Here is an 8575-nt window from a genome sequence, read left to right on the forward strand (position 1 = left end):
GGGAACCGTGCTTTGGATTCTGGGGGTTCAGTTGAGATAAAAGTTAGCAGAGAGGTGCATAATGGAAAGAAGAAAACAAGAGATTTATAGTAAGAATTATGAATACTTGCCTGGATGAAAAACCGTGGCCTCCTGAAACAGCTAAAAGAAACAACGGCATGTTCTAGGGAGATGAGATGCTATGGGTGTGGAAGACCTCCAGGAAAGCTGACATGGCTGACGGAAAGATGGGGTGACTGGGTGGGTGCACAGACCACTCCCATTATTTAGAAAAATCTGTTCTGGCAAGAAACTTAGTAAATTTATAGATTGCAATTCTGCTATTTCTTTCTCTCATTGTTCCTCCTCGTCCTTCAAAATATAGGTAAACAAGACATCAGCTCATTTTTTATTCCAAATCCTACCCTCTTAACTTGGTTTACAGACAGCCCGGTTTGGAGAGGGGGTTTGTGTCTATGTCTGTTGTTCATATTGACTGCAGCAACGGAGAAAACAGACTCTTTTTTCTCTTCCCCAGAAACTTACATAAAACATGGCAGTTTGGGAAGTATCATCTGAATTTCACAAATTAAAAGAAGGTCTCTGAGCTACTGGTTACAGTCAGGAGAGGGGAAAGGAGCATTGTGGTTGGGGACCTGATGCAAATTTATAGCTGTGTTTCTTTGGGAAAATTACTTCCTCTCTCTGGACTTGAGTTTCCTCATTTACCACTATGTAGTCTACCTTGACTCTGAGGAGATATAGCAAGTGCCCCTCAAACCTAATTTTAAAAAGTCAATATATTTTGAAAAACATCCGTGGCAGTGGTCAGTAATGAGCTCAGTGCCCATGGTTATGAATGTCCAGCAGGATGGACAAGACGAGAGACTGAGCTCTTAGGTCTCCTCTCTGCAGAGCGGGAGCAGCAGCAAGTACCCGTGTCCACCTCACCGGCTGTCAGAGCTGACATTTCACTGCAAAGCCAAGAAGCCTGAAGACCTCAGAGGACCAGCTGTGTCTCTGGGTTTGAGGAGGAAGGAAAGGCCCATCTGGAGACAGGTCCACAAAACCAAACATGCTGGAAATACCGGTGCTTCTAATAGCAATGTTGGTTGCACAACAATGCTGTGCTTGTTGGTTCCCAGCAGTGGGGGTGAGAAGATATAGCACAGGAAAGTCCTTGTGTTCCCTGGGGAAAAGCAAGCCCATGATTCTGACTCGAGTAGAGGAAACAGGATTCCAGGGGAGAGAAAGTCAATTCCATTTGCCAGAGACATTTCCTCCCAGTCCCACCTCCTTCCAAGCTGGGCAGGAGCCCCCTCAAGGAAGAGAAGATTCTAGAAGCCAGGGTAATGTCAGACTAGTGGCTCGTGCCCTTTAAGACATGACACATCTTTTCCCTAAGCAAGCCCGGGTGTCCTGAGAAGGGCAGGGAGGCTGCCAGCACGGTCACCAGACTCCCTGCAGCTCCGTCTCTTATGACCGACTCTTGCTCTAAGTGCGCTGAAGATGCAGGAAGGTATAGTTGCTTCCCGTCCCCCACCCAAAACATGTCCTCATCTTACATCTGGGGAAACTGAGGCGCAGGAAGGACAAACAGTTTTCCTGCAGCTCTTATACTGATCTAGTCACACACCTGGGAGGAAAACCCTGGGTCTTTCTCTCTGAGTCTTTTGCTATCTTCCATTGCCTTTCTGCTTAATTCACATTTAAAGTCTATCTGCTTGTCTATCTATAATATATATACTATTGTGTATAAAATATAAATAATTTGTACATTTCTGTCTAACTCCCTGACCTTTTCTCCTCCTTTTTACATAACTAGGTTTAGCGGGGGAGGGGGGGGGGCGGTGGAAATTGACGTTCCATGGCGAGGGAAAACCGCAGTACTGCTCAGAGGAACAGCCTTCTAGAATGAGGGATGACAGCCTTTGTCTATGGGGTGGGGGTTTGCTTCAGGTCTGGACTGCACAGCAAATCAAAGGGAACACAACTCAGCAGAAATCGACAATGGAGACATCTGTGCCAGACGACATGAACTTCCACAACCTGGTTTTAAGGAACAGTAAATACAATAGAGAGAGATAGATACACTATGCAGAATCTTGAGTCATAAAACAAGTTATAAATAGAATTATGCTAAATTAAAGACGGACATCATAGGGAATAGTCTGGTCAACAACCAATCACCATTAGAATCAAAAAGTAAACCGGCCTTTTCACTGAGTACCTCCACAACGTTTCTCAATGCACTAAGTACATTTTAACCATGCAAAAATACACAAACATCTTAACTAGGTTGTTTTTTTTTTTTTTTGTAAAAAAAAATCAAACACCAACATTATGCATTTTTTTTGTTAATTATATTGGTTAAAGTAACAGCCAGTGGCTGCCAAATATCAGATACATCATATACATAGTTTTATACAGAATCTGGACAACACAACATTACACATCAGAGAGAAAGAGAGAAAAAGAGAAAGAGATTATTTGTTCCTTTGTGGGTTTGTTGTTGTTGTTCAGTAAAAAGAATAAAGTAAGATATGAGAAGCAATGCTAAGAAGGAAAACACTTCAACAAGTTAGGAATACATAGGGAGAATTGCTAATAGAAGTACAGGAGGAAAAGAGTTCATAGTTAGGTCTGTGTCTAGAATTTTCTTCACTAAGAAGCAAAAGAGCACAACAGGTGTATTGGTTTGGAAAAGCAGATAGAGCAATTAACATCATGCTGTCTGGTTTCCAGCACGTTTCCAGCAAGGATAAAAAAAAAAACCATAATCACAAATTAATTTCACAAGTTTTGTTTTCAAAAATGTCCTCCCTTACCCAGGAAGCTGGGTAGTACAGGGGTGGAGGGAGCTCAGTTTTGAGAGTCCTTGGCAAAGGTTTAGCCAAAACAGTTGGCCTTAGATTAGTTGGAGATATGAGCTGTCTGTGGGAATTCACACGATGGAATGCGACGTCGGCTCACTGGGTCCCCAGGCTCCCTGTGCCAGCCGGTGATCTGGCCGAGGGAGCACTCAACCCCCAGACAGGTCTGCTAGCCAGACCCCAGTCCTGCCCCTGAAACATTTGGCATCAACACAATCCTAAGAATTCAACCTGGAAAGAAACAAGACCTTGAACACAAACTATGGAAGCACTACCGTGGTCACGGTGAGATACAAAAATGTGAGAATTCAGATGTAATCAAAAATACAAAATCAGTTTTGAGAAGATTTGCTTTTTGTTTTGTTTTGAAACCATTACAGTGCAAGGTTTTTCAAATTACAGTAAAAGTTATGTGTCTGCTTACAGTAACTAGAGTAAGTAGCTGATTTTACTCTGCTGGAATCAGAGGTCCCTGATAAGTGAGGATGCACCAGTCTGAAAGCAACCCAGCACGAGAAATAGATGTCTCAACAGAAACACAGGTAATGATGATGGTCTTCACTCCTTTGAACAGTAACAAAAGATGGTGTCCTTTGAACCACTCATTAGCATGAGTGTCTTCTTCCGTTGAAAATAATAATAATAATAATAATAAATGGATGGTATGAAAAGTCCAACCAGAAAAGGACTGGAAATCTGGGGCTGAAGGGTAGAGCATCTGAAGGGAGTTTCTCACGTCACTGAGCTTTCCCATCATACTTAAAAAGAATTGGTTTAGCACGAGCCTCTTTGGGCACTGCCGCTTTGTGCTTTGGCCTTCCGTCCCAGGCTACTGGAAGAGGAGGAAGCACCACCTCAGGGGGTCAAAGGAAACCGTGATGGAGGTCACGCCCTTGTGCCATCGAGAATCGCCCCCCTAGGAAAGGACCATGGAACTGCTAAGCAAGGGCTGGGGTGGGGGTGGGACAGGCAGGGACCAAGGAGCCCTTGTCTGGCCAAAGGGATGGCCTCTGTCAAGCTCAGTCTCAGAGCCTCAGGTTCTGGGAAGGATGCAGAGGAAAGAGTCAAGAACCACACATCACACCTGAAAGGAAGAGCCACCCAGGGGGTGAAATGAAGTGACAAGTGACAGCCTTCATACTCATGCTGAGGGACAGAGAAGAGGGAAGGGTGATGAGGAATCACGTGCTTCCATTCTAGAGCTGACAGTCAGAATGGGTCAGGGGGAGGAAGGCGCCCTGGAGAGCCTCCAAGAGCCCTTATCTCTGTCCCAAGAGGCGGGGGCAGGCGCTGGCATGGACCTCAGGCCAAAAGACTGCCGAGCCCCTCTTCCTCCCACCCCTCTCAAGCCTCACCTCTTCCTAACTCAGTGGAGCAAACTCTCCCCAAGTCTGTTGAAATTAAAAGGGGATAATTTTCGACAGCCATGGCGGGATCAGGGCCTGGGATCTGCCCGTCCTAAGTCCAGGGTTAGCGGCCCCGTCTGCCATCCCCCTGGGACGTGCCTGGGTGGTGGGACCCACCTGCCTCCCGTGAATGACCTGTGTAGGTGAGTGACCCCTTTACTCACACCTACACCTTGTGAAAAAGAAGAAACACACATTCCTCCATTCTGTTAGAAAGCTTCCTACCTTTGATATAGAATGTGAGGTGCCCAGGAAGAACGCAATTATTGGTTGTAATCTGTGCCCGAGAGGAACTTTGGGCACATTTTGCTACATTCCTCGAGATGAAAAGACAGTTCTGTCAGACCCTGCAAGCTCAGCGCCCCCACACCACGCTGGCTGTGCTCCCCGGGGGGCGGTGGAGCACCATGTTCAGCCAAAGCATGAGGCTTCCCCTAGCACGCGTCCCTGGCTCGTTCTTACCCCAGGGGCTGTGGAATCAGGCAGAACCTGTGTGTGCATCCCTTCCTTTTGGCACAAGGTGCTCACAGGTCCTCATTGCTTTGACTATAAGAGACCCTGCACTTCCTAGGTTCCCCAATCCCGTTTCCTACCCAGCCTTCCCTGGGGGGGCGGGGTTAGGGGCCCAACCTGGCCTATTATAGCAAAGCGGTTGCCCTAGAAACATTCTTTGCATTCTTCCCCCAGCTCTGAAAGGCCTGGCCCTCTGGGGCACAGTAGTGGTGGGACTCCAAACAAGCTGCCTGCTCACACCTCTGGGTGCCACTGAGGGGCTGGTCACTTCCAAGCCAACTTAGATCTACAGGGACCACAGACTGCAGGTCTCCCCTCCAAAGGAGGATTTTTTAAAGGCGCAAGCTGCTTTGCCTGAATGGCCTCAGCCAATGCCCCTGCTCGAGATGAACCCTGAAAGGCCTGCCCAGCTAGATCTACTCTTGCCAAATCATGTGTCTCTAATCTGGCGGTCGGTCATTAAAGTATCATTTAAGGATCGTTGATCACAAGTGTACTTACGCAAGTAAAGGGACAGGATAGAGTTAGGGAATGAGATGATAGATAGTGTGGCTTAAATGCTGAAGAAATGCTCCAAGATTCCTCTGGGCTGAGTTCCTGTTGCCAAACTCAGGCAAATGTGAGGCCTGGTGAAAATTTCCAGAACTGGGCTGCGATAACCCATTTTCAGTTCCAGAGTCTGTTTAACACTGTTGACCATTAATTGTGGAGCTGCGCTGGCTGAAAGAGATTCCCAGAAATGTGGCCGCAGAGAACAGGCACAGTCAGCCCAGGGATGCTGGTGGGGGAAGTGGGTCTGGTCAATAATCTCTGTGCGTTCAATACAGCTGATTCTCCTCTCCTGACTAGCAGATGCTCTGGTCTGGTCTTTCCCCCAATACACTTAACGTGGTTAACATCAACAAGAGAGGGATTGGGAGATGCAGAATGTTTTTACCTTCAAGATACATGTTTTGAGTATGTTTATAAAGATGGTGGAAATTTGAGTTCCTCTTCTGAGCAAGAGAAAAATAGAGCTGAATGATTCAGGAGATGTTTACCTTCCATTTAAGGATGATCTCCCAGTTCTTATGCTCACAAACGTGAGGATGAGTTTAAAAGGAGAAGCTAAGATATTTTTTCTCCTGTATTTTTTTCTTTTTAAGAAGAAGTTCACAGTCTGGAGACAATGAGCTTCATAGACATTTGTTGAATGAGTTTGTGTGTTGATAACAGAATTCTGGGTTGAGAAGGGACCTTAGGAAGTGTTGCTTTCATTTTGCAGGAAAGAAATTGTACTTCAGCTGGTTCAGTGGATTGGTGGTGATTCCAGTTGCCTTGCTACTGCAAATGGATTGTGTGGAGGTGGGACCCTGTTTGGAAGGAAGGTGGGGCTGGAGGCAGCGCTCCTTGGCCGTGTGATGGAGCAGCACAGCTTCCTAAACAATCTGTGTTTCTACCATGAAAGTCTCTCCAGCCTGCTCTCACTCAGCCACGCTTAGAGCAAAGCACTGGATATAAGAACTGGCAGACTTACAGTGGTCCAGTTTGCTGAACTGAACTAGGAGATTAGGAAATTAAAAATAACTTTTAAAACCCCACTATTCCTCATCACTGTTAAACAATGAGGACTTTAAAAAAAAAAAAAAAACCACCACCTATTGAATAATCTGTAGCTTTGAAATGAACTTACTTGGAGGTTAACACGTTTAGAGATGGGCATCTGGTTAGTGGCGACTGCAACAGATGTGCTATACCTGTACTTCAAAAACTCTTCTGATTATGCACCTCCAGATAGATATCAGCATTCACCATGAGAACAGAGCAGTGCACCCAAAAGAATCAGTGTTAAAAGGAATGAAATACAAGTTCATCACTGGCCTAAAGGGGCATCATAAGAGTGAATGTCTTGTGGGGATCAGCCCAGGGGTTTGTATTTCATAGGAAACCTTGAAGGTTAGCTGACTGTGTCATGCCATTGTGCCTCCTTTTCCCCTTGTCTCTTCCTAAGATGACAGCCTTCTCTCTTGTTCTCTACACCCCATGCACACATTCATAGCACACTGCTGAACCTATACTCTGTAAACCCATAAACTCAGGATGGAGATATGTGTTCATGGACATGAAGAAATGATGGCTAAGAATAATAGCTCAGGGGGATGGGGTACATATGTTGAGTTTTTGGTCTTTCATCTCCTGGAGGTAAAGAGGTCTGCTATGGACTAAACATTTGTGTCCCCTGCCCCTGTCTCATGCCCAAATTCCATATGTTGAAACCCTAATTCCCAATGTGATGGTATTTGGAGGTAGAGCCCTTGACAGATAATCGGATTTAGATGAGATCATGAGGGTGGGGCCCCTGTGAATGAAGTTAGTGCCCTTATAAGAAGAATGGACCAGAGCTCTCTCTGCCACATGAGGACACGCCTATCCCTTCTCTAAGGGATCTTCCTGACCCAGGAATCTAACCAAGGTCTCCTGCATTGCAGGCAGATTCTTTACCAACTGAGATATTAGGGAAGCACAGCAAGGAAGCAGCCACCTGCAAACTAGGAGGAGATCTCTCACTGGACAACAAACCTATGACATCTTGATCTCAGACTTCCCAGCCTCCAGAACTAAGAGAAATCGATGTGTGTTTCTAAGTCTCCCAGCTTATGTTACTTTGTTACAGAAGCCCAATCTAAGACAGAGTCCTTTCCTAAATTCCTTATTTGCATTCCGTTTCAGTCTCCAGATCAAAGCTAACACGACTGCAGGTGAAGCAACTTGTTTTCTTTCTAAAGCAATCTATCTTAGAGAAAGAGGAGTCTTCGCGTTACTCTTCTCGATTTGTCTCTTCTTTCTGGTCAAGCCATCTTCCCTAAGACAGCACTGCTTTAGAGAAGGGCTCCTGGTGATCTTGCAAGAGGTATCTGCTAAAAGTGGTAGTCAAGGGAACCAATATATTGGTGTCCACTGGGGGCTACTTTTTAGGGAGAGGAGAAGAAGAATAGGGGACACACTGTTTTAAGGTCCAAAATCCAAGATGTGCCACCCACTAGGGGTGCTCTGCAATCTTTCAGAAAGACCAGTGGAGGCAAAGAGCTGACAACACCATCATCTTCTCTCCCTTAGAGCTCAAAGAGCTGTATCTGGACCCATAACTTTAAGGCTTACCCTTCAGCACTTGATGTACAGGTTCTAGTACTCTGTCCAGACTATTAATTACTTGAGAACAAATTCTACTCCCGTGCCTGGGCTATTTTCTAGCTGAAGGATGAGTGAGTAAATAAGGAGACTAAGTTATGAATGAACAGACTGGCCTTGAGTCAAGAGTCCTGAGCCCTTGGCTCTCAGGGGAGGGGCTCTCCTTCTTATCGGGAGAGACTGCTTCAGTTTTGACCTGAGACAAAGCAGAGTTGGAACCAGTGTTCTCCAAGTTCTGTGGGGCAGTCTGTCTGGAGGCAGCAACTCTTGTTGAATACAGAGGATTTCTTTTCCATATGTTGACTCAAGCTGATAACTGAGGGCCCCCTGCTCTTAGTCCATTTCACTATGAGTTGTTTATACACAAGTCAAGCCATTCAGTCTGCTGCAGGCTGAGATAAATGTCCCATCATAGGTGGACCCTCAGAGTTCTATTAGGCAGCAGGAAGAAAAGAAAGGTAAGATAATCCCACCAATTTACATGAGGGGTGTATGGCCATTCAGTCAAGACACCCGAGCCCACATGGTGGTTTGTCTTTCATTAATCAAGGGAAGTTGGGCAAATGATTCAAACCCCAATGTCTCTTTCCTCCTCTGTAAATTAAGGATCTATATTAAATTCCCCCAGATAATAAG

This window comes from Bubalus kerabau, chromosome 4 (assembly GCF_029407905.1).
Source record: "Bubalus kerabau isolate K-KA32 ecotype Philippines breed swamp buffalo chromosome 4, PCC_UOA_SB_1v2, whole genome shotgun sequence".
Taxonomy (NCBI): Eukaryota; Metazoa; Chordata; class Mammalia; order Artiodactyla; family Bovidae; genus Bubalus; species Bubalus kerabau.